At 35.7% G+C, this 24,962-nt stretch overlaps 1 long non-coding RNA gene and 1 pseudogene across 1 annotated transcript; both read left to right on the top strand.

Moving 5' to 3' along the window:
• The first annotated feature begins 798 nt into the window (after positions 1-798).
• LOC145108546 (uncharacterized) lies at positions 799-5,194 on the top strand. Its single transcript, XR_013708382.1, has 5 exons — positions 799-997; positions 4,059-4,315; positions 4,408-4,591; positions 4,671-4,829; positions 5,040-5,194. It is a non-coding gene; the product is annotated as an uncharacterized LOC145108546 (long non-coding RNA).
• Positions 5,195-6,667: 1,473 nt separating this feature from the next.
• Positions 6,668-7,647, top strand: LOC145108545 (F-box protein GID2 pseudogene; annotated as a pseudogene).
• The last annotated feature ends 17,315 nt before the right edge of the window (positions 7,648-24,962 follow it).

The raw sequence follows: 24,962 nt of genomic DNA, 5'->3' as shown, positions 1-24,962 counted from the left end.
ATGATGGAAAGTTTATTTCATTTAGGAATCCTTTTCCCATCTCTAAGTCCAACCAAATGCATGAATTCGAGGGAATTAGAATCATTTCCCCTCGAAATTCGTTAATTTCCTGCTAACCAAACGTACCCTTAATATAATAGGATTTTGATGCAATATTGTTTTTTTTTTGTCAACTCTTTATATATATATATATATATATATATATATATATATATATATATATATATATATATATATATATATATATATATATATATATATATCAATTGTTTTTAATAAACTAGTTTCATGTTTAAATTAAATAAACAATTATTTCTAACATAATTACGTAAGACGTTAACATAAAATTAAATATTTAAATATTATTTTGGATTGCAAAACTTAAAAAAGATGTATATAATTCTACACACTTCTTATTTTGGTGATTTCCAACCTTATATACTTTCCTTTGGTAATTTCCATTTTTATATGGGTGTTAGGGTATAAATAAAAGTGAATGATCTTATTATTTGAAATAAAATCAAACTTTGATATATATATTTGCCAAATTACTATTTACAATATACGGTCTACCCTCAGTTTTCCAAATAAAACAATACCGCCATCAATTTTTTTATCCCGGGTGTTTGGTTTGAGGCAAAAGTCCTTTTTGGAAAAGATAAAGGGCAAAAGATGTTTGGTAAAAACATTTTAAGAGTTACTTTTGAATTTTAAATAAAAGGAAAACTGACTTTTTGCAAAAGTTAGAAAATCTGACTTTTTGTAACGTTTGAAAAAGTGACTTTTGCCTCTCAAAAAACACCCCCTAATTTTCACTATCTCGCCTTCAATTTTCATTATCCCGATCTTTGAGCCTGTAGGCGATTTCGAGCGATTTCAAAGCTACTATCTGCTACAACTTTGGAAAATACCAATCGAACACAGCGACTCTCTAAAGAAACTTTAAATCGAAGTTCTATCGCTGCTATATTCACTAGAGCCACACTACGCTATTGAGGTATAGTTTTGACTAGAACTCGTTCTTTGTATGTAGTTTTGGAATCCATTTACATGGCTGGAAAATCTAATCCTCTGTTTTGGTTTAATTTATTTGTTTTCTGATTACCGTCCATTATTTGATGGATGATTGTTTGTGTTTTCTATCCATCTCATCTCTAAACAAGTGCAAAATGCACAATTTCTGGTATAAAACCCTCAATCATAATAGTCGATGTTGTGGGGATATTTTATGTTACTTGGGTTAATTGTTTTATTGATGCTAAGAAGCAAAAGTCGAAATCTGGTGAAGATTTTCCCCAATTATAGGTATGAATTGAAAGACAAGAAGAATACGTATATCTTGTGATTATGAATTTGTAACAGGTGGTTTTGTATTTGTTATTTGAGCTTTTATAGATTAACATCTTTTTTTCTACTCTAAACTGCATATAATTTATTTGTTAACTGATTCAAATTAGAGGGGAATCATGCGCGCCGTTGGCGCTGTGTTCGTTTTTTTTTTTCCTTATTTCAAGCTGTACCAAATGGTACCTTCTTCCCTTTCTTCCCCTTATATTGAACATGTTACCGGATTCGTTTAGGAAAACAAAAACCTCAAAATCGAAATAGATAAACACAAACAATTATATTTTTTTCAAAGATGCTTTACCCTAAGAAGCAAAAATTCATTTTACGAACGAGAGAAATCCCATCCTTGATTTCTCAGCAAGATGATCCTTCTATAGCATGAAGTCTTGTCCCAACATCCAGGGGTTCATATCCAGATGTGAAAAGGGTAAATCAATAATTTTCACCTCTACAACACCTGCAAGAGTTTCAAACACAAAAAAAAACTTGTTTTAAGATCTTATCCAACTTTTGACATATTTAAGAGCAAACTTATAAAAATTTCCAGAAAAGAAACAATTTTTTTGCAGAATAAATCAAAACCAAAATATGATGAAATGATTATTGTTCCTGCAATTATATATTCACCATCGTTACGTGTTTTAGATAACCACTTCATAATTTAAAAAAAAAAGACCAGGTAAAGAAAATACAAACAAAGTGAGAAGGTTACCGGATCAGAGAGTGCAGCCAGTATTAAAGCCTATGAAGTATCATCATCCACAGAAATCGACAAATAATTAAGCATCTGAAATACATAAATAAATAAAAACTTAAAAACACTTACTCACATTGCATTTTTCTTGCTGCGAGGCATCCCACCAACCTCGTATCCATAAAAAAAATTAAAAATCATTTTTAATATATAATTATAAGAATGTACAATGAACCTAAACCCAAACTTGTAATCTTTCTTCCCATTGTCAGGCTGCTATAAATCGTCACTATCTCTTTCAAAACTAAGTGTAAGAAGTTTGGCATTAAAAGTAAAGTACTTTCCCAATTAAATAACTAATAATTTGGCAACATATGGTTTTGATGTTTACCTTCTTCACCTAAAAATTAGATTGTTGCTTTATTCGTCATGGCCTCTGCAAACATACATAAGCCAATTGTCTTTTAAGTACAAGTTATTATTATTAACCATTATACTTTACAAAATGTAATTATACTTAAAAGACAATAAGGTAATACATGAAACAAATAAAGAGATACCCGCAACCAATGAGTTTATTACGCAGTAAGAGCAGGAAGGCGTGGAATATAGGTCAAATACGGTCAGTTCTGTAAAAAAGAATATAGTTTTACATAAAACTGCAAAAGAAATCAAAAGAAAAATCCTTAAGGTTAGGAGTTCAGATGGCTACGTATGTCTTGATCCAACAACCTGATAGAAAGATATCTTCCGGCCTCACCAGCTCATCAGTCTGTAATCTACCCAATTCCAGCTCTAAAGGAGGTTTAGAAACCTCTTCATATGAAAAAATAACATGATTGATGATTGATAACAGATAATAGAAACATGTACAAACCTGCAGCATATTTGATCTATAACAGATAATAGAAACATATTACGTTCTCTTGGGCATTTCCACAAACACTACATGTGCACTTTCCTTTAGCATATTAACAGCCTCTATACACCAATCTTTTTCAACCGACATGTAGAATATATACCCTCCTGGAAGAAGTGAAGCATAAAAAGATGTAACAATCGATCAAAGAAAGGTCATAAAAACCTAAGAATTGACTAAACAAAAGAAAAACTTGACAATTAATCAAACAAAGGCCATAAAAACTTAGGAATCGCTGATTAGGTAAGTCAGAAAGAGGAGAGTCGTGGTGGTGTTGGTGGTTGCGTTATCTGAATTATGCGGCAACCCCAATTTCAACCAATTTGGTTGCGTCATCGTTACAAACACGTCAGACGCAAGTCTTGGCATCAACAAAGGCGTATAACGATATTCAGGGGAAGTTGTCGCTCAAACGGTGACTCTCGATCTTCCTGTCGACAGAGGCTCTGAAAGACAGAGGTGATGAAAAGGTGGCGTGGATGGCGGTGGTGGTGGTTATGAGATGACGGGGAAGATTACCACTTTGATCGATCGTCGTCGTTCCCCATTCTTGTCGGACGGATGCAAGGAAGGGAGCAACAGAGCCACCCACTTCCACTCAGTGCCACTTATTGCCGCCATTTTCCTGTTGCTTCTTGTGACTTCCTTCTGTCCCAACGGTGTACCGGACGAAAAGAAGACAAGGTAGCTCCGCTGGTTGGTTCTAGGGTTAGAAAAAAGGAAAAAAAAATTAATAATAACGTAAACAAACAGTATTTGAGGAGAATGGAGGCAACCGGGTTTGAGGAACAAAAGATAAGGATGAGAAAATGTAATGCGGTTTGTGCTTTCCCTGAAAAATAGAAGTTTCAGTGGCAAAATAAGAAAGCCAAGAAACTTCCGTGTCCAAATATGAAAGAGAAAAAAAGTTACTGTTCACCAAGTTTTTAACAATTAATAGTATATACAATATTACATTTTCGAGCACCATGTGGAGCTAGGAAAGCCTCATATGTGCCAATAGTTGAAAATTTGATAATTGTCTGAAAAGTTGTTGATTTAGCTACATATGAAGTGCAATGTTTATGATGTCTCATATTCTATATAAATTTCCTCCAGAATAAATATGATGAATGATCAGCCATAATAACAACCGAGGAAAAAAAGAACAGCCACACGTCTAATCGACCAAAAGAGCCACAAGAAGTTGATCTCAAGTTCTCAACAATATTGGTCAGTATATTGGTAAGAAACAAAGTAAGTTTTCTAATGAGTCTGGTGTTCTTACGAGGTTGATGATTTCTATTGAATATACGAGTTGGAAGAAAGTGTCAGAGGCTCCAAAAAAGATAGATATGTTATGGTGGACAATTAAGGTTCTTTATCACATAAAGACCCATTACATGTACTTTCATTTAATCAAGATATATTATTAATAATTAGTATCCTTATTCTAAAACAAAAACAGAAGCGTTGGAATATTCCGAATGACAATAATAAAAAAGATGTGCTTAGAACATGCAACAGCCGGTGGAGAGACTTCAAGAAAAGGCTTAAAAAGAAATGTGACAACCAAATAGATCACTTGAGACCTACTCTTATCTATAAAGAACTATGTTGAAAAGCTCTAAACATCATTAATGGAGTTCCAGGTGTGTTGGAATTTAATTTCACCTAATAATATTACTTATCATGTTGCATATTAACTGTGCTAGTTAATTTTGTTTGCAGGAGATAAGTGAGAAAGAGATGGCATCAAGTCAGTTGACACAACAATTGTATGAGATAAAAAGCGAGCGTTCAAGAGATGATGTTGTGGGTAGAAGACCTAAAAAGGAGTTGGGGTCGAACATAATACCGCCTAACATACAACTCATAGTGGACAAGCTTGTAAGATATGTCTTCGTTATAAATTCTTTTAATCATTTCTATCTAAGTAATTACTCACTGTTTTGTTGTCTTTGCGAATGATGTGGTCCTCTAAAAAACATATATGGTTAGTTATTCAATTTTAAAACTTCCTAACTTTAATTCTAAATTCTCTTGTTGGAGTTCTTCTTACCTTTTTACTTTGTATTGTTTGTTTTTCAGTGATGATAGAGGAAATAGCTACTACAGTTGATTATTTGGACAATCCCTCTGCGATGGCAAGACAAATGTTCTTTTATTAAGTTTAATGAAAGTTTTATGATGTATGAAATTACCAAATCCGTGATTTCTTTTGTTAGACAATTATATTTGTTTGCTTCTGCTTTTATCAATGACTATTATGGTTGTTTATTTTACATGTCCACATAAAAAACATTGTTATCTATACACTCTTTGTCATAAACTGATTGTCTAAAACTATTGCGTTGTTATTTTCATAAAAGAGTTAAATTTTTTTATCAAAGTGTCAAAAGGAGTTGGTTGCTTATCTAAAAACCAGTCTCTAAGTCTAATGTGAAAAACAGGCTAAAAGTGTATTAAGACCCGGTTGTTTATATTGAACTGACATATATTTTGTTTTCACATGCCTCGGTTATACAAAAGAGAACCGATTCTAATATGCATATGAAATTGGTATTGAAAGTGTCATATGCCCCGACTATATGAATGCAAACCGGACTCTTTTTGTCATAAAAAGACCCGGTTTAAAACTGAGTTCTATTACGAATTTCACATAGGACTCGCCAGCATCAAACCTGGTTGCAAAACCGGGCTCTTTAAGCTATTTAATCGGGTCCTTTACCCATTTTTGTAGTGGTGTATATTCCACATGTCTTACCAAGTCGTCACAACCCAAATGATTAATTCGATGAAGATGTTCGCAACTCAATGACAATTTTTTTTTTACAGCTTGTTATTATATTTTACTCTTAGCTTTATGGATCCTTGATATTATGACAAGCATTCATAATGTGACTTTTATAACACATATTTTTCACAATCATAATAATCGCCTATCTGACCACCATTGCCCGATAGAATAGAATCTGAATCGACACATATGGAGCACGATCAACAATATCTAGTTGTCTAATATGTATGAGAGCTTGTTTCCCGATTTAACAATGTGTGAGGTATCCTGCATATGATAGAGACTCCTATAATGGTTGTATGCTTGGAGTGTTATCGAAAATTAGTAGATAAAATCATGTGTCGACATTTGATTAACGATATCAAAGAGCTTTTATATGTAGAAAAATGTTTCATTTTTTTCTAATTTTCACAACACAATATATTTTCGGACGGAATATGTAAATATGATTAATGGGATAAAAATGTTAGAATAATTCATATAAATTATTAAAATTGAACAAAAAAACTGAATAATTTTTTACAAATAAAGAAAAATAATTCCTGTTACATGTAAAAAAACATTAATCTATGTTGCATATGGAGATGATCATCTTTTGTGTAAGAAACTATTTTATTACTTTGAATTTTTTTTTGAAATATCCTTAGAGAAAGAACATTTAACCCAAATATTATATGTTTTGGGATATGGTAAAATGGAGAAAAAAAAATGGTTGTTTGAAAATTATAAATGGAAAGCAAATAAAGTCCGAAGGATAATGCAAGACATGTATGTATCCAAACGGCTGGCAGTGGGCACATACAAACAAAACAGATGGACCAAACCCAGAAACCATGCCACTGGCTAATTTGACCATCTATCCCCATTAAATACAAAAAGGACATAATAGTAATTTCACATACCGCATTCATTTCTTAACTTGTCCTCTTGCGTAGCGATCAAAAGCAGGTGGATGCCCATACCCCTCAAAGCCTCAAAACTCAAACCCTCCTACTTTTCTCTCTGCCATCGGTGAATCAAATTCATCTCTGTAATTCGCTTTCTGATTTAGTATCTATGAAGAGATCAATCTCGTTTGCGGAAGATCAGGTCAACGGAGGTGATGATGTTGATGGTGGCAAGATGAAGAAGAAGATCCGCGAAGATCTGGTGCCAGATACAGAGAAGGGAACTGAGGAGACGGTGGAGTCGCCACCGGAGACGCCGGATACGGCGGCGGGTGTTTTGCTGGACGAGAATTTGCTATATGAAGTTCTGAAGCATGTGGACGCGCGGACGTTAGGTGCGGCGGGATGCGTGAACAAGCAGTGGCATCGTACAGCTCAAGATGAGCGGTTATGGGAGCTGATCTGTACAAAGCACTGGGCGAATATCGGATGCGGTAACAACCAGCTTCGTTCGGTGGTTCTTGCCCTCGGTGGCTTCCGGCGACTCCACTCTCATTACTTATGGCCTTTATCCAAGCCTTCCACCTCCGCCGCTACCTCATCGTCGTCTTCCACCGTCGCTGCTGCCGCATCCTCGTCGGCTTGGCCGTGTCTACCACCGCCGCGTACAATTGTTCCGTCGAAGCCTACCACCACCACCGCTACGAAAACTCGTTGGGGAAAAGACGAGGTTCAGCTTTCTCTATCTCTTCTCTCGATTCGTTACTATGAGAAGATGAATTTCAATAACCGAAAATGAAAGCCAGCGAATTGTAACAAAAAAAACCCAATCGCTGATTTCTTTTAAATTTGCAGTTTGATTTGAGTTTGTTGTTTGTTTGTAATTTTCTGTAGTATGAAGTAGTAGATCTGGTTCTACTCTATCCCTAACTAAGAACAACTAATCCTTGAGCTCCCAATGTATCCTGAATTTCTTTCTTTCTTTCTATTATCAATGAAGTATGTGTAAATTGAGAGACAATTGATTGATTTTTAGCCTTTTTAGCATCTGAATCAACTGTTAATCCTTAATTTATAACAAATCAAACTAACCACTTTCATATATTCTTCGATTTGATTCCAATTATGTCAAAAGTCGATGATCTTTTCCATCGTTTATTTCTTGAGGGTTGCCGATTTGGGAAAAGGGGATGATGGTGAATGTCGCGGGAGGGGTGTTTGGGTACGAGGATAGGTAAAAACGGGTAAAACTAAACTCACCGACGTTTAGTCGGTTGATGCGCTGTGGCCTGTGGGTAACTAAAGTACAAATAGACGACGACAATGCTTGAGGGAGGAGGAATTGTCCTTTTGTGGTGTGACCTTTTTATTTTCATTTTTTTGTAGTGTTATGGTTTTAAATTAGTAAATTATTGTTTATTAATATATTTTAAGAAATAGCTCTTTACTAAAATGACAAAAGTAAAAGTCAGATACGAAGAAATATCCATGTTTTCAGTTTTTGTCAAAAGAAGATTATCAAATTTGTGAAATTAGAAATTAGTCTCGCAAGTTATCGAAGTAGATAAAAATTGGGAGATTTTCACAAAGGAAGAATACGATCATAATTTTCAAATGAATGTAAAATTTTTGTATTTGCATTTCGTGAGTTTTCATATATTCAGCGAACTTTTTTGATTGTTTAATGAAATGACTATTATTTCGATGTCGTCGAACATTAGTTGTACGATGGTTTAAGATATTGTTTTCATGATGTAATATACATTATGCGATACAGTTCTTACGTTTCGAATTCGTTAGTTCTAACTTTGTTTTTTGTTTGTTAAACGAACAAGAGAACGTCAAAAAACAACTTAGAAGAATTACTAAAGTAAACCAATATGAAACTGAAGATTGAAAGAGTTTAATGAACATTTAACCTCACACATCATGAAAGGCCAAGGGTTTGGTTACGCTTACAAGTGTAATTGCCGATAGCCGTGGAATAGATGCATGTTGTTGGCACTTCTCACACTTGGATATTGTGTGCTCAGTGTCTCGATACATGGTTGGACAATAGAAGCTCAACTTTGCTATTTTTTGGGCGTCACGATATATGGTAGGACAATAGAAGCTCAACTTTGCTATTTTTTGGGCGATCGTTCGTGGGTCTGCATGGGCTCCAACTATCCCTTCATGTGTTTCCATGATGACGTATCCAAATTCTTTTTTGTTCAAACATACAAGTCATGGTGACGGGTATCCCCGTTTTATATAGAACTTTGTTTCGCAAGGTGTGCTTTGGTGCTTTATCCTGACTTTTCAAGCTTCTTTTTCGTCATCATGTATCGTGTCATCTTCGAGGTATTTGATGCTTGGGGTCATCCAACTTCTCCCTTTCTTGTTTGGTGTCATTTATCTCATTTTCATTTTTTTTTTCTGGGGAGTATTTCTACTAGCACTTTTTTCATTAGATGTGTGAATATCAATGATGCCAACTTCTCAAATAATTGGTTCTTTTATTCGTAGACCTTGGTTATTGTGCAATTTGAGATTTGTCTAATGACCGAACTAGCTATTTAACTTTCTAGACATATTTTAACATGTGGTTTTCCTTAACTGCAAAGATTCTTTTTACTTGGTTCATAACGATCTTTGAGTCGCCAAATGTGACTATCATCTTAGCACCAACTTTGCTGCTAGTCTTAATCACACAATTAAGGCTTCATATTATGAATTGTTATTTAGCGTTGGTAAATTAAACTTTAATTCGTACTTAACTTCATCTACCTTTGGATTAGTTAGTACCAATTCGGGTATGGATCTGACTTAGCTCGAAGATCCATTTATCCTTCTTTGATATTGTCACATTTTTAGTCTCTTTATATGTGGTGTTTATGTAATGTATTCAACAAGTCCTTGGACTGTGTTACTTATCCTTGGCCTATATTCTATGTCTTATTTGTGTAACACCCAAATTCCTAATATGTATTTAATTCTCTAAGTTGTAATGTTCATTTTAGTTTGACATGTAGTAGGACGAGATGCGCCTAAGTTATGGCGCGACACATATTAGATGACAATGAAACCCTAATTTTATCGGGCCTTGGGCCTATTTAAAGGCATTAACTCCTAGGGTTTATTCCATTCCCCAGTCTCCATCCTCAAGTATGAAATCCTAGCCTGTTATGCCTCCTTGTGTGATTGTGTGAGTGTTTGAGAGACCCTTTGTGTTCTTTGGTGTCATTTGAAGATGAAGAAGGTGCTTTTGGTTCAAGCTAAGCATGATACAACCGAGTTTTACATTCTCATCACCTTCTACGCCTTGAAAAGGTATAAACCTTCAACCTTTATGCTTCTTCATGCTTAGATCTAGTCTTGGTTCTGGTTTTTGCTTTCTTTTGATCCCTTTCTTGGGGTTCTTGGAGTTTGAAATTGGAAGTCCATGTCAAGATACTATATGATGGGTTTTGATACAAAATATAAGTTAGTTTTTCATAAATCCGGCAATAGAAGCTTTTAAAAACAACAAGTTTATTTTGGAGTTTATAACAAAACCAAACCATCTAGGATCCATTTTTACAGGTTAGAATGATATTAAAAACAACCATATAATGTTTTAGAATGACAATCTCTGGAGCCTTTGAATCCACTTGGTTTGGGGGAGTTGATGAAGATAGAAAGATCAAAGAGTATGATCTTCTCTACAAGTATCCACCACCAAGATTAAGGTACTTGGATTGCTAGTTCCTTCTTGTATTCTTGAGTGTTTTAAGCCTTTAAGAAATTAAATAAAAAAAAGGAGACAATTGAAGACCACCAAAGACTTGAAACAATCTTCAAAAGAAAGCAAGAGAAGAGCTTAAAAGAAAGCTATAGTTTTATGGAGAGAAAAAGAGAAGAATAAGCACTTTTCAACCAGCCAAGAACTCATGCAAAGGTCTTCCTTTTATACTCCTATTCAATGCATGCCTTTAAATTTTAATAATATAAAGCAACTTTAGCCTTTTAGAAGCATGGGAGACAAGGTAAGGAGATTCACAAGAAACCTCTATGCCTTAATATAAAATTAGGCCATGGTCTTCTAATAAAGACAAACCGTGTTTGCTAGTTTATTAACCATGATATATAAACTCACTTGTTTGATCATGGTTAACCAAAGTGTCCAAAACTTTGTACATGACTTATTAAATCATATGGTATGATATAATAACTAGTTATACTCTCTTTTAATTATTATTTTCACAAAAACAATAATTATTCTCTAATAAAATACAACAATTAATCTTATTTATTAATAACTATATTAATAATAAATATATGAAATATGCCAACTTGATAAAGGTGTGACCCTATATGATCATATGTTATTAGCAATATCACTCAATAATGATTGTTGAGCATATAGATCCGACAATCTCCTACTTTCACAAGATTCATTATAGAGTGACATAGACAGTAGCCGGCACCTAGCAACAGGCTATTGCCCCTAACAACATATGAATGGTGTCATCTTATCAACAACCAATTCCATTAGCTCTAAGCTATAATTGTTATTAAAGTTGTGTTATCAGTTATTCCTTTGTCTCAGATTCCATGTTGAACATGAGATAGGATAGCCATCAATGTCATTTAGTGTTCAAATTTTAGTAAGGCCTTAGATATCTAAATCTCAAAGAATAAGAGGAACAAACCCCATATTGACTACATACACCCATCATTGTAGTTCATGTCATACCTGTCATACCCAACGATAGCCCTTATGACTGCCTTTTACAGAACAACGTTAAATCGTGTCAAAGCACAAAAATTCCTATACTTTAAGTCCCAAATATGTATCTCAGGTCTAAGAATACAAAGATACAACCTTGATCAAAACATCACTCATGACTACGTTCCATAAAGTGATTTTGATATGGGTCAGGTCCACTACTTATTTTCCTAATCAAGTACTTATGAAGTTGGTAGCAAATCTTGCTATTTTCATCACCATGGAAATCAACCAATCCACTCATATTAGTCTTATCTCATAGATGCTTCCACAAATATGAACGACTATACACATTTAGAATAACATAGTTATTCAAAGATAAAACATGCTAATATAGAACACAACAATTACTTAATGAAAGACTATATCCAATATATCTGTAACACCCGCAAATTCGGTCCAGGAAAACAAGTTATTACACTCCATAATAATAACTTTTAAATAAGAGATTATTTAGGACAAATAATCTTAACAAAGTTATAGTATGTGTGACAAGGATTCCATACATATAAAGAACACTGAAATCCGACTTCATATGAAGAAGTTATGCTTGTTCGAATTTTTGCAATTAATCCGGCACGACTCTGCATATCATCAAAAGTAAATTTTTGATAAATTACTTTTTGTCCTATGTGATCTAGACGAGAGTCGTAGTAGTCACTAAACTGAGAGCGTGCATATAGAGAACGTCTAAATGTGACTTCATTAGTGGAAGTTACGATTTTTCTAAAACTCCGCATGACAGTGTACAACTCCAAAATTGAATTTTACGGCGGTCGATTTTTAGCAAAAACAATCTAAACGAGAATCAAAGATCTCGTTAATAGGAGTCAGTCAATATAAAGACATTCAAGAACGGGCGTCGGACGAGAAAGCTATGAATTTTTAACGTACTTTAACAGTCTAAACCTATTAAAAATATAACTTTACCAATAAAGTCAAAATTAGCCGATGGAGTCAAAATGATAGTTGTAGATCTTGTCGATAGCTACGCGTGGATATAAAACCAAGCAAAAATGGAGCTTATATGAAGAAATTATGAGCTTTCTAAGATTTTATAAAAATTCGGGCGTAGTCGCACGCATAGACAAGATGCACGACACGCATCGATAAGCCACAAGATTATGACACATGACACCACTCATCGAGCGACACATCACCCTAGCCGACCATATGTACAGTGCACAAGGGACAATATGCACCGTGCACACCCGAATCAACCTAAATAAACTTCTGATTTTAGCTCATTTTCTCAAACCCTTCCTCCGAATCCTCTGGAGATCATTTCTATTCCTTACTCCATATACTCCCTAGTTCACGGCCAATATAGCGGAGACCTACGACGTCAGATAGCCGGAGAATAGAAGCTCCCGGATCGAGATTCTGTCAGCGTAATTTCCTGATTTTCACTAGATTACTTGGTAAGTTAAGATACGCTTATTTTATTTAAGTGTAACTTTTAATTATAGTCATAGTCGTTATTATGAACCTATAGTTAAGATTTATCAGTGATTCCAAGTTGTTATACTGATTGATATACTTACGGGGATGCTTTCTAGGCTGAATTTAGTGAAGTGTTTAAAGTGGGATTTCCAAACTGTATACTCTGTATACCAAATGGACCCTACCTTCGATATGATCCTACCTAGTTGTCTCTTATCAGCTATAGATTAGTAGATATTGGGATTGTTGAGGGCTATTAGGTTTTGTGCATTCTAACACTCCTATGGTGTAGATGCAACCCTATGTGCTTTGGATCTATGTTTTCTCTATTATACATGCAAATATTCAATATTCCAAAGCATCATCCTAACTAGCATATCATGAAGTATCTATACTACATAATTTTAGTTGGATGACATACCTTTTGGTGTAACTTGAAGTCTTGATGTATTTAGCTTTAAGAGCTTAGCACCAATAGTATGAAATGCCTCAAATGGAATCACAAGACACCTAGGACAAAGGTGGACATTTGAGAGAGAATCTTCATACACCAAAACCATGCATATGAACTCCAAGAACATGAGTGGTGATTTTGGCTATGGAGTAACCTATTTATATGTAGGATTCCAAGGGTCATGGGTATAACCCAAATCCATACCCATGGGTTTTATGATCCAAGGTTCATATGGCCCAACTCTTTATGTATCCATACATAAACTTAGTCCAACATGGATCATAAGCCCAACACATATAAATATAACTAATTACCATAATTAGTCCCTATAGATTTAATTAGTCTCTTTTGATCACTAATTTAATTCCAAATTAATTATTGATCAATACTAATTAAAACATATGATTTCATATTAATATATTATAACTTATAATATATTAATAAATCATATATAACCTCTTCTCTCAAAAGTCCATCCTAACAAATTGTCCTGATGATATGCAACCCAAATGGACCATGCTACTCTCGGGTCAAGTACATACCAATTATAGTTATGGGCTTAGACATCTAATCCAACAGTCTCCCACTTGGATAAGTCTAATAACTATTATTACATGTCCATTCGATAAGGGATCATATATTCCTCCATTCTAGATATCATATGGACTGAGACATGGGTTATATTCATTCTCTCTGTCCATCTGTTGTTTCCCGATTTCTGATTTATGACGACTGACTAATTGAACAAATCAAATCAGTCCAGGCCCGGCCGAGCACTTATGGTTGTCATCACTAAATCATCGAGGGGACCACATATATCACTTTTATCCCTCTAAGGGTAAAAGGAATGTATAAACTTCGACTCATATGCTTGCTCTATTTACTCATCAAATCATACACAACAATGCGTTTTATATCACCAAGTTACTGGTGCGTTTTCACATTATCAATCTGTAACCGACTTGTAGACTGCAACTCATATCTCTCCGTTTGAAGAATATAAGATATTATCATCTCATGATCACTCGTGATAAAATCCATGAAGTGATTCAAATGAGCTTGGGTTGAATCAATACTCGAATCTTTTTCCAAGAGCACTCATGAATACTGCAACTATGTCTAGAACACCTAGACAAACTACAGACCCATTCATGACAGTCTTGCCTCAATACCTACTTCTAAAGTATGATCGACTGTGGATGGTTTGAATAACCTAGTTATTCAGTAAGTCAAAACATGCAAAGTGAAACACAAGAATAATACTAACCCTATATGGCCCCAAAACTTTTGATCGCCATATTTATTACTCATTGTTCATTGTATAATGTTTCGAATAATTAACTTAATACTTGAATTAAAACAATAGAAATTCCATGCTCCAAGCATGCACATTATGTTTACCTATGATCATTTCTTTGTGAAATAGATCAATTGACAACATTTCAAAGATGCTCATTTCACAACTCCAAATCCTTATGATAAATGTAAGAATACCAAATTCTTGCCATTTACCGAAATCTGTTAGATTCTAAACTTATGTGCAATGATCCTCTTGTGATGACTATGCACAAAAGTCACAAAGACTTGGCAACAGACATTACAAAGTATTCCAATGGAGACATTTCCATATTTCCATTTTGACTATCACTTATGAACAAGAGTTGCCTCTTTTCAGAATATGTCAATATGGCCCTTCCAAAAATTTTCACCATACTTCCAACTGTCCATGAGCAAGGTAAACCTCAGATTATCCTCGAAAATTGCTTAATCATTTTAGTCATATCCAGTTCTAGTCCTTTTTCCCTCTTAATGTCGTAGGCATTTGGAAAATTTAGAACAAATGAATATTATAGCACATGTAATCGATCCTATACCCGAAGCATATGGGACACGATTCATGATGTCTCACATAAAGACATGATACTCGACCAGTCTTTTGCTATAATTTTTCTATTTGCCATGTTCTCACAATTCGGACTAGGATGAGGGATGCCGTAATCATAATCGAATTTTTGAGAATGCAATTAACATTTCCATATATAAATTTTGCTTATGTTGAACCATTCCAACATAACATTCATATATATATATATATATATATATATATATATATATATATATATATATATATATATATGACTAAATTTGATTAAAATCTCAATCTAAGCTTTTATAATTGGAATGAAGTATAATTTCCTCTCCCTTAATTATAGCAAAACAACTTTTAAACCCCTGCAACTTTGCAAATTGAACCTTTTGTTTTCAATAATTAACATTGCTAACAGGCAGTAATAATCATGCTCCCACTAACATGATAATTATATCCTTATTAGCATAATACTTATGCTCCCAATAGCTTTGACATGTACTCAGAAATTAGCTGGACTTCTAGAAGTCAATACTTTATTGACTTCCTTTCCAAAGTTCAGATTTCTGATGCAAGATGCTTTGATAACACTTTATCAAAATCATACACCTTCCCTTAAATTTCTCACATGTGTGTCTACACAATTATGAAGAGGGATGTTGTAATCATAATGTTTAGACCTTTTGCCACTTCTCACAATTCAAACTATGAAGATAGATGCCGTAATCATAAACGAATTTGAGAAATGAAAATATCACAATTGCTAACTATTTAAAATCTACTTAGTGAAAGCGTTTCCTCACCATCATTTTCATGGATCGGAGAGAAACCATATGACACTTAGATTTTTTATGGTGTATGTGTTCCTATCCATGTGAATTTGTCAAAACCATAATCACAAGACAAGGTTAATGACAAATCCAAGCTCATATGGACTGAACTTGTTCAATCTTAATTTCTTGCCACCCGGTAGCAAAAGGGCCTACCATGTCTTCCAGGTTGTTATGCAAACAATTTGAGAACTCATAGAACTCACAAGCATAGTCAACTTTAACTGGAATAGTTACAAACCTCAAGTTGTGTGCTAGTGATAAACAATAGGTTTACTCTTGATTAGTTCTTGAAACTATTCCAAGATCTTTAAGGCTCCCACTGACCTCTTGACTTATAAGTTTCTCTTTGTCAAGAACCATTCCTTGACAAAACAAATATTCAAGAGTTAGTGTGGATTCTTATCAAGATAAACACTTCACAAAATTGGTCTTAGTTGGTCTTTGTTTTATCCAAAACATCACAACTTACCAACTTCAAATGTACAAGAGTAGAATACATTTTACTCTACATTTGACAAGTGTTATAAACCTTCTTATGATTATGTCACTCACGGCACAATCTTGGAGTATTACTCCAAGACTTGTTTTGGAACGAATTATGATTCACCTTTTGATTTAACCATTTCAACAATTCATGATTCCTCTTCTTAGTCAAACAAATGCACTAAGATGTCCTTAGAGGATCAATTGTAATATGGTTTCATAATCACTAAGATAATCATAAAACATGATACTTCAAGTACTCTCCCATCTTTTCAGATTGGAGAAACTTTTATCTTTCTGCCTAATTTGATTCTTCTTATTCGTTCTGCTACACATTGAAACTTTTCCAATGTTTCAGAATTACACGTAAACTTGTAAGCATAACCATATTTACTAAACTTCAGTAAATCATAACGAATAGTCTTTTCGTTCTTTGTGGTGGACCTGATCAGCGCACAACCAAGTGTACCCAATCCACTTGTCCTTCACTTGACTCACATATACATTTGAACAAGGAATTAGTCTTAATTTCCCAAAGATGAAAATTCTCATTCATCACACAATACAAGTTGCATGATTCCAAGTTTCTATCCAACTGCAACTTGGTTGATGAGAATCTTTCCTTATTTGGTAAATTATGACACTACCACAAACGAAAGAATCAAATCTATTTTCCAATATTGCTAGCAATGGAATCATATAAACAACAATTTTCACAAATGCCATTGTAAGCATACTTAAATAAATAATTTTTTGTTCTTTATTTATAAAATTTGTAGAAAAAACTTTTCCTTACAATGAAAATACATATGAGAACTATGTTGTTATCTATTCCTAAGCAATCTATCACAACTCTTAAGCAGTAACTCAAAATTCTGATCACCGAACCATGCGATCGAAATCCATCTCTTCGCGATCAGAATCAACTTACTCTTTATTTAAGCTTCCTTACCTTTCCTTGATTCTTCAAAACATCAAATGTAATTACATTATATCATGTATTAAGAATCTCCAAAAAGGAACTTAATAGAGTTAGATAGTGGACTTTACCTGAAGTGGAGTCAAACATTTTGACTTTACTATCCTTATGGTCTTTCAGGTAAATTGGGCAGCTTCACAACCAATGCCCCTTCTATTGGCACAAGAAACATATGGACTTGGAAATGGTATACGAAACTATTGATGGGTTTTGAGCATTCTAACACTTCCTAAGTGTACATGCAACCCTAATAACCTTGGATCTATGTTTGTCTAATAATCATGCAAAGTTGAATTCCAAGGTTATATTCCTATCTAGCATACATGGGGAACATTTTTAACTTGAATGAAAGATAGAATAACTTACCTTGTTGTTGATTATGATCCTTGAAACCTTGTGAGCCTAGCACCCCAAGTGTGATGCCTCAAATGCTTCACACAACACCAAATGCAAAGGAGTAAACTTTGAGAGAATCTTACACTTGCGAAATCGGCTCTAGCCCTCTTGTTTCTTAGTGTAGCCTATTTTGGTGGAGAATGGGTTTCTTATATAGTGTTGACACATCTAGGGTTACACCATGTAAACCCTAATGTGTCATGACTCTTCATTTCCATGACCCATGGGTTTGTAACTCCCATGGAGCATCCATGGAGCATCCTATGGGTGGAACCCAACTTGATAATCCATGGAGCCTCTTAGCCCACTATATAAGATATGGAAGATTTACATAATCTACCCATATATTTAATTAGTTATCTTTTGATCACTTAATTAATTCTAAATTAATTCTTGATCAAACTAATTAAATAATATTATTAATATATTAGAACTTATAATATATTAATAAACCATAAGTGTTATTTCTCTCATTTTAGTTTATCCAATTGCATGGTGCCATGCAACCCAAATGGACCATGCCGGGTCGGGTCAAGTACATACCAGAAATAGTTATGGACTTAGACACCTTATCCAACAGTCTCCCACTTGGATAAGTCTAATAACTATAACTGCAATACTTTAGGAACCGATCGACAATCGTAGCTCTTTCAAGGTCTCTCGGAACTGAGAAGATGATGATACGCCATTTAAGATAAGTGATCATATAATCCTCTGTTCTAGATATCAGCCGGACAAATACATGGAACAATGTCTTACTTATTGTCCAGCAGTTTGTTTCCTGATTTCCGATTTGTTTGACAAAGAACTTAATTGAACACATCAACTTAGTTATGACCGGGCCCGGTACATAGGTCAAAACAAAATCATCGAGGGGCCCAGATATCAGCTTCTAATCCAAGAAGGAACAGATAAACTTCGACTCATATGTTTGTTCTATCACTCATTGAATTATACACAAAAGCACGTTTTATAACATCGAGTTACCAATGCGTTAACGTACAATCAATGCATAACCAACTCATAAGTAACAAATCATATCTCTAGGTTTGAAGACTTATATGATATTACCGTCTCACGATCACTCGAGATAAATTCCATGAAGTGATTCCAGTGAGTGTGGGTTGAGTCCAATGCTCAGAACTTATGAGCACTCATGAGTGTTGTAGCCATGTCCAACAACTTAGACCTCTGCAACCAATCATGACAGTCTTGATTCATACCTACTTCCGACATATGACCGACTGTGGAGGTTCGAATAATATGATATACCAAACATAATTATTCTGGAAGTCAAAACATGCAAAAGAAATATAGTAAACGATGGACAAGAGATAGCAACACTTTACTCATAAATAAAACACCTTTTATTCATCATCTAATGTCAATTACACTTTACAAATTTCAAGGTTATCTAACTACTAAATCTAATATCATCCTTCAGCCCTATGCTCCGAGCATGCTGTAGATGCTTAACCCGAGTCAGTCCCTTCGTGAGGGGATCTGCTGGATTCTCATCCGATGATACCCTCTTTTCCACGAGGAGTCCTTCTTCTATTCGATGTCTGATGAAATGGTATTTTCTGTCGATGTGTTTGGATCTCCCGTGATCCCTTGGTTCCTTGGCTAAGGCAACTGCACTTTCACTATCACAGAAAATTTCCATTGGCTCTTTAATAGCTGGTACAACTCCAAGGTCTCCAATGAAGTTCTTCAACCATATCGCCTCCTTTGCTGCCTCGCTAGCTGCTATATACTCTGATTCGCAAGTTAAATCAGCCACTGTCTCTTGCTTGGAACTCTTCCAAGAAATTGCTCCTCCATTTAAGGTAAATACCCAGCCTGACTGAGAGCGGAAATTATCCCTATCAGTCTGAAAGCTAGCATCACTATACCCTACAACTCTCAAGTCTTCACTCCCACCGAGGGTAAGGACCCAGTCCTTAGTCCTCCGTAGGTACTTGAGGATATTCTTTACCGCAGTCCAGTGTGCCTTGCCAGGGTTCCCCTGATACCTGCTAACCATGCTCAAAGCAAAGGCTACATCAGGTCGAGTACACGTCATAGCATACATGATCGATCCTACAGCCGAAGCATAAGGTATTCGACTCATTTATGGTATCTCAGCCTCAGTACTAGGGCTTTGTGTCTTACTCAATCTGGCATTACTCTGGATGGGTAACTCTCATTTCTTGGAGTCCTACATGCCGAATCTCTTCAACACCTTATCCAAGTAAGTACTCTGACTAAGTCCAATTAGTCTTTTACTCCGGTCTCTCAAGATCCTTATCCCTAGAATATAGGCAGCTTCTCCTAGGTCCTTCATAGAGAAACACTTCCCAAGCCAGGACTTAACTTCCTGCAGAGTTGGGATGTCATTTCCTATGAGTAGTATGTCATCCACATACAATACCAAAAAGCTAACTATACTCCCACTAGCCTTGACATATACACAAGATTCATCTTCACTCCTAGAAAAGCCAAATTCTTTGACTTTCTCATCAAAGCAAAGATTCCATCTGCGAGGTGCTTGCTTTAACCCATAAATGGATTTCTCAAGCTTACACACTTTATTAGGGTACTCTGTATTGACAAAACCCTCTGGCTGACTCATGTAAACATCCTCAGCCGACTTTCCATTAAGGAAAGCGGTTTTGACATCCATTTGCCATATTTCATAGTCATGAAATGCAGCTATGGCTAACAGAACCCTAATAGACTTAATCTTGGCCACTGGAGAAAAGGTCTCATCATAATCAACTCCCGGAGTTTGGGAGAAACCCTTTGCAACCAGTCGTGCCTTATAAGTGTGTACATTACCATCCATGTCGGTCTTCTTCTTGAAGATCCATTTGCACCCTATAGTCTTACGACCTGGTACATTCTCAACCAAGTTCCAAACTTGATTGTCATACATGGGCTGTATCTCGCTGTCCATTGCCTCTTTCCACTTGGCTGACTCAGGGCCTGCCATGGCTTCCGCTTAAATGTTAGGTTCATCCAGACCTATCAGTGTCTCATCACTGATAAGTGTATCACCTTCCGCAGTAATATGGAATCCATAGTAATGCTCAGGTGCATTCCTAACCCTTGTGGAACGCCTCAGAGGTACAGACTTGTCAATTGGCTCAACAGGAGTTTCCTCCTCAAGTTGAGTGCTAGGGTTTGAAGTTCCTTCACCACTTGACTCTTGAATTTCTTCAAGGTCAACTTGCCTCCCACTGTCTCCTTGGCTTATGAACTCTCTCTCTCTCTCGAAAGAAAGCCCTCCTAGCTACAAAGACCACATTCTCACTAGGTCTGTAGAAGAGGTAACCAAAGGATTTCTGTGGGTAGCCGATGAAAATACACCTCTCACTTCGAGGTTCGAGCTTATCATGAGTCTCGCGTCTCACAAAAGCCTCGCAACCCCAAATCTTAATGTGGTATAGTTTGGGTACTTTACCAGTCCACATCTCATGAGGAGTTTTGGCAACTTTCTTTGTGGGAACTAGATTAAGGATATGGGCGGCAGTCTCTAAGGCATACCCCCAAAATGAGATTGGTAGCGAAGCTCGACTCATCATGGAACGAACCATATCCAACAAGGTTCGATTACGCCTCTCAGCTACACCATTCAACTGCGGTGTCCTGGGAGGTGTCAATTGTGAGACAATCCCACATTCCCTAAGATAGTCGAGGAACTCTGAACTAAGATACTCACCACCTCGATCGGATTGAAGCATCTTAATGTTCCTGCCCAATTGATTCTCGACTTCCTGTTTAAACTCTTTAAACCTCTCAAAAGTCTCTGACTTATGCTTGATTAAGTAGACATATCCATATCTACTGTAATCATCAGTAAAAGTCAAATAATAACGATTAGCATCCCTTGTGGCATGTTTGAAGGGCCCACACACATCCGTGTGTATAAGATCCAACAAACCTTCACCCCTCTCACAAGAGCCTGTGAAGGGTGACTTTGTCATTTTTCCAAGTAAGCATGATTCGCAACTATCATCTGACTTTAGGTCAAATGACTCCAATACTCCATCCTTTTGGAGTTGGCCTATGCGTTTCTTGCTTATATGTCCAAGACGACAATGCCATAATGATGCTTTATCCAAGTTATTATCATTAACAGAATCAATACACAATACATTATTTCCTAAGTTATCAACCACATATACAGTTTCATACACACTATCACAAGGTAATGCTTTAAAATAAAGAACATTATTAAAGAAAGCATTAATCGAACCAACTTCATTATCAAATGAAAAGGTGAAACCTTGTTTATACAATGCATGAAAGGAAATAATATTTCTTGCCATTTCTGGCGAATAACAACATTTATTCAAATCTAAACTAAACCCACTACTTAGCGATAAAGTATAAACTCCAATCTTGGTGACAGGTAAAGCTTTCCTATTCCCCATGATTAAGTTTATTCTTCCATGCTCCACATTCTCACTTCTTCTTAGTCCCTGCAAATCAGAACATATATGAATACCACAACCGGTATCAAGGACCCAAGAGTTAGAATGGGGTGAGTTATTAGATAAGATAGTGTAAATACCTGCATGGTTGGGTTTAACTTTCCCATCCTTCACATCTTGCTGGTACTTTGGGCAGTTCCGCTTCCAATGTGACTTTTCATGGCAATAGAAGCATTCAGCCTCTTTAGGGTGAGAAGAAGGAGTGACAAAACCTTTCTTGGTTCCACTTGAAGAAGAGCCATCAAGGGTCCTAGCCTTGGTACCCTTCGAAGAGCTCTTCCTCTTCTTCCCTCTACCTTTCCCGATTGCCAAACCCGGGGCGGAGTTTGGAGTAGGAGTGTTAACAACCGACTTACCCTTAAGACCTGTTTCTGCGGTCTTGAGGAGTCCCTGAAGTTTGCTGAGTGTGACCTCTTCCTTATTCATGTGATATGTCATGCGGAATTGATCATAGCACGATGGTAAGGAGTGTAAAATGATATCTATTGCAAGCTCCTCAGGGAAGTTCACATTAAGCTTCAGCAACCGATCCACATACCTTTGCATTTTCTGCATGTGGCTCGTGACGGATTCCCCGTCCTTCATCATGGTTGTTATGATAGAGCATATGATTTCATACCTCTCTTGTCGTGCACTTTGATGGTATCTTTCCATTAGATCTTGGTGCATTTCAAAAGGGTAGAAGTCCTCATAGGACTTTTGGAGTTCCACTGTCATGGTGGCCAACATGATGCATGCCACTTTTGTAGCATCCCTTTCATGTGCACGGAAGTCAGCGATCTCCTGGGGAGTTGCACTGGTCTCATCAATCTCCTTAAGCTCCTTGTCAAGGACATATTCTTTATCCTCGTAGCGGGTAATCATCCTGATGTTTCTGATCCATTCATTGAAGTTGGATCCATCAAAAGTGACTTTCCCACACAAGTTCATAAGGGTAAAGGAGCCAATAGGATTAGAGCCAGAAGCAGCATTGTTTGAAGACATCTGAAAGAAGAGAACAAGATTACTTTAGATATTAAGAGAGTCCTTAATAAAACACCCAAACGTAATATTAAGGCTAGGATCCAATCACAATATATTATAACTTAGAAGAGGTATGCCGTAATCCAAGCTATAACATATTTGAAAGGTAGGTGAATGACGATTCACCAATTTCCACCATGAAAAACGAAATATAGATATTAGGTTTTTAATTGGTTCTTAGAAATTCCTAGATTCTTTTGAGATTCAATGAACTTTTCAAAGGCATGTTTCAATCTCGAGTGTGCCCTCCAAGTTTTGTGACTGGGATACCGAGGATCACAAAACGAGGTGTGAAGTAACCATGCAAATCACTTGGTACCCTCAAGGTTTATCACTCAATCGATGTGTCGGTAAACCACACACGCTCCACCGATGCTATGTTAAACCTTAAGTCACCCTTTACCTACCTTGTTAAGTCCAAGTTAGTGTGCCGGTTAACCACACACGCTCCACCAACAACTTAAACAAAGTGTAAAGTGTAATTTCATGGATTAGCACCTTATTCACATTTTCCTAAAGTAACTAAGATTGGGAATTTAATAAAAGCATTTAGTTACTTTATAATATTCATCATACTTTTAATGAGAATTTATAAGTCCTTGTCTTACCCGTTCGGCTAACGACCCTCCACCGATCAAGGAAGCGGTGGGTGAGAGTGGACACCCATTAAGTTGCCATTTGATAGGCAACAACCTTATACCCCCCTTATAGACCGGCTTCGTGAATGAGGCGTACTAGCGGTAAGACGACTTGACGTTATACATATATATATTAGTAACTTATAATATTATAAAGTATAAGGGTTGAATTTTAACTTTTAAAATTCTAAGGGTTGGAACTAAAGTTTTAATCAAGACTTTACATGTTCCAAAACTTGAGGGCAAGTTTTGTAAACTTCCAAAACTTTTCATTTCTTATAACTTATGAATTAATTGAGTAATAAAAATGAAGACTCTTCATTTTTATAACTCTTGTGTTCTTTTAAAGGCTTTAATAAAAGTGAGACTTTTGGTTTTCCATAACTTGAGGACAAGTTATGGACTCCATTAAAACACATTATGATCATGAATTAAACTACCATGAAGGTTACAAACAATTCCTATGATCATCTAATCTTCATAAGTTCAAGAACATGAATATGAACACTTTCAAGAATCAAAAATTACACTTAAAAAAAACTTGTAATTTTAATAATTGCCATTGTAAATAGATTAGCATAAACATTACACCATATAAAACAAGCTTTAAAACATCAAAACAGTTTAGGGTAATGTTTCTAGTCCATTTCCAGCAACAAATGTGCAAACTTTCATACGAGCAGAAAACATAAAAACGATTTTTTTTCAAGTTGTTTGCACACAAAAAAAAAACAACAAACGAACCTGGCTCTGATACCACTGATGGGTTTTGAGCATTCTAACACTTCCTAAGTGTACATCCAACCCTAATAACCTTGGATCTATGTTTGTCTAATAATCATGCAAAGTTGAATTCCAAGGTTATATTCCTATCTAGCATACATGGGGAACATTTTTAACTTGAATGAAAGATAGAATAACTTACCTTGTTGTTGATTATGATCCTTGAAACCTTGTGAGCCTAGCACCCCAAGTGTGACGCCTCAATTGCT

Source organism: Lactuca virosa, chromosome 4 (genome assembly GCF_052849685.1).
Source record: "Lactuca virosa cultivar CGN04683 chromosome 4, Lactuca_virosa_CGN04683_v6, whole genome shotgun sequence".
Lineage (NCBI taxonomy): Eukaryota > Viridiplantae > Streptophyta > Magnoliopsida > Asterales > Asteraceae > Lactuca > Lactuca virosa.
This window is presented reverse-complemented; position numbering and strand designations above follow the sequence as displayed.